This window comes from Mus caroli, chromosome 3 (assembly GCF_900094665.2).
Source record: "Mus caroli chromosome 3, CAROLI_EIJ_v1.1, whole genome shotgun sequence".
NCBI classification, from domain to species: Eukaryota; Metazoa; Chordata; class Mammalia; order Rodentia; family Muridae; genus Mus; species Mus caroli.
Window position 1 is genome coordinate 5,738,424 of NC_034572.1, and position 2,723 is coordinate 5,741,146.

Genomic DNA, 2,723 nt, shown 5'->3' on the forward strand with positions numbered 1-2,723 from the left:
GGCAAATGGGACAGCTGGGAGAGAGGATTCTGCTCCTGAATGAAATTCTGAGATGACATTGGGACATACAGATGGAGGTGCTCTAGGGACAGATGTGATGTCAAGTCCACAGTTGGTGCCACACAATCTGAAGTCCAGCCTCATGATTCTGATTTATATTCCTCATGCACACTGAGGTCTGCATAAACACACAGAATCAGAGCTGGTCACGTGTGCAGATATTCCATATACCAGTGAAATACACACACACACACACACACACACACACACACACACACACACACACACACGAGTATGAGTGGAATGTTTTCCATTGACTTTAATTAGGTGCCAGACTTCTCGTTTCCTTTGATGAATGTCTGCTCTGTGTGGGGATTAGCAGGGGACTTCTAGTAGACTGCTCTGTACCCTAGGAGACAGGACACAGACCAAATTGCTGAGCTGTGACATACTCCAATTCCCTGGGTGGTCTAGGTGTGTTTTGGGATTTAAGAATTCAAACAAGTGTTCCCTAGCTCTGAGCTTTTACTCAAGTAGAATGACCCTGGATTTCCATGGCTAAGGAAACCCTCACCAGTTCACCTTTTGGCCCTAGGGCCAGTGTTAGTCAGTCAAGCACTCAAGGCTACACACCCAAGTGAAGCCCTTGCCTCTCAGCCTCCCATCTCAGAGAAGTTGACTTTCCTCTTGGCCGGAAGCAGACATTTCTAGGCTTGCCTGGAAAGGTGGGTAAAGCTAGTCTGAGTTGCTCAGGTTCCTGTGAAGTCTATTAGCAATTGCAAAGCCCAGGTGTGATGCCCAACCCTTCATTTAGTCCCCAAGACAAACTTCTCAGTAGGTGGTACTCCAATCTCCAATCTCACAGACAGGTCACCTGGAGCAGGATTCAGGCACTGATGCTTTTCCTTCAGAAATCTGGCTCTAACCATGACCCTCGTTGGTCTGATCCTCAGGCATGATCTAAGCATCCTTCTATGTGGAAGCATAGAAATGAACCATTTCTGGCCTTTCCAAATATCAAACAAATTTTAACAAGCTTTTATATAAAACTGGCCTTTATTACAATTTAAAAAGAACAAAGACAAGTTTATAAGTGTCTTTAATTACAACGTACCTGCTATTTACAAGTAATTATACTTTTAATATACAGCTTGAATAAGATTTCTTCCATGTGAACTAGAAGCCATCACAAGTTAAACTCCACCCTTTTATGACTGTTCAGAATTGACATATTAGCATTAGAGACAGAAAACAAACACCCGTGTCAGTTCCTTAAGTACCATTATTGAATGAAAATTTGTGATCTAGCCACAGAAGAGTAGAAATAATTCCTCGACTGAAACGTGACAAAAAGTATTGCTATCATCTAATCCTAAACACAATGCTGGATCATTAACAATGCAACCGCAGTTTATATAGCACCTTTTAAGGAGATCAAAGCCTTTGTCTTACATTATCTGACTTGTTCCCAAAATATCCCTATGAGGTAGGCAATGGTTGGTAATCATTATCCCCATCTTGTAATATGGAGAAACTGAGGCACAGAGAAGTTCAATCATTTGCTTGAGGTCACACAGTAAACTTGATGGTGGGACAGGAACCACAGCCCTGTGCTCTTGTCTCCAAAAGGAATCATTCTCTTTAGACAAAACTGGACAATTTAATTTAACACATGAATTCACTTTTCCAAGAAAATTTAAAATGTGCTCCCCCCCCCCCAGTATAAATTATTGAAATACTATGACAAGAACAGACACCTGGGCAGTGGCAGACAGATATATGCTCTGCTGGAAAGGCTATGGGAGCTTTGTTCTTTTATTCCAGGAGTTGATCTTCCTAGAGAAAACAGTTTAAAGTCTTTAGAAAAAATATACTGGGAGGGCTACTTCTTCTGGCTTACAGATTATAACTTTAATGACCTCACTGAATTTTCCTCAAACTTGGCTTACTCTTGAGTTACAAAGAAAATATCTAAATAAAAAGTTTAACCTTTGAGTTACTAGTCTTCCTTTATACATTTACTGTTTACATGTTAAGACTGGCGCTCAACCTGTGGGTTAAGACCCCTTCTGGGTTCTCTATCCTGCAGACCACACATTTACATTATGATTCATACCAGTAGCAAAGTTACAGTTATGAAGTGGCAACAAAACATTGAATGGTGGTGGTGGGGGTCACCACAACTGTATTAAAGGGTCACAGCATTGGAAAGGTTGAGAAACAGGACCTTAGCGCAGGTGGGAAGTGAGGACAGGCAGGAGCTACTCACAATACTTAGTTCAAATTTTGCTTTTTTTGTCTTCCCTCAGAGTCAATTGTGTATTTGATACTTTAAAAAATGCACTAAAAATACATAGAATGATTGGAGTTCCAGACTCAACTCTCTAGGCACTCACCCATCCATCCATCCATCCATCTACCCACCCACCCATTCATCCACCCATCTACCTATCCACCTATCCATCCATCAACCCATTCACTCACCCATCCATCCATCCATCCATCCATCCATCCATCCATCCATCCATCCATCCATCCATCCATCCGTCATCTATCTCTCTCTCTTTCCTTTTTTCTCTTTTTGGTTTTGGCATTTTTCATACAGCATCTCTACTAGACAAATACTATGAATGCTTTTGCATTCCTGGGTAGTTGGCAGGTCTCTGTAAAGCAACATGGAGGAATCAACTTGAGAGAGAGAGAGAGAGAGAGAGAGAGAGAGA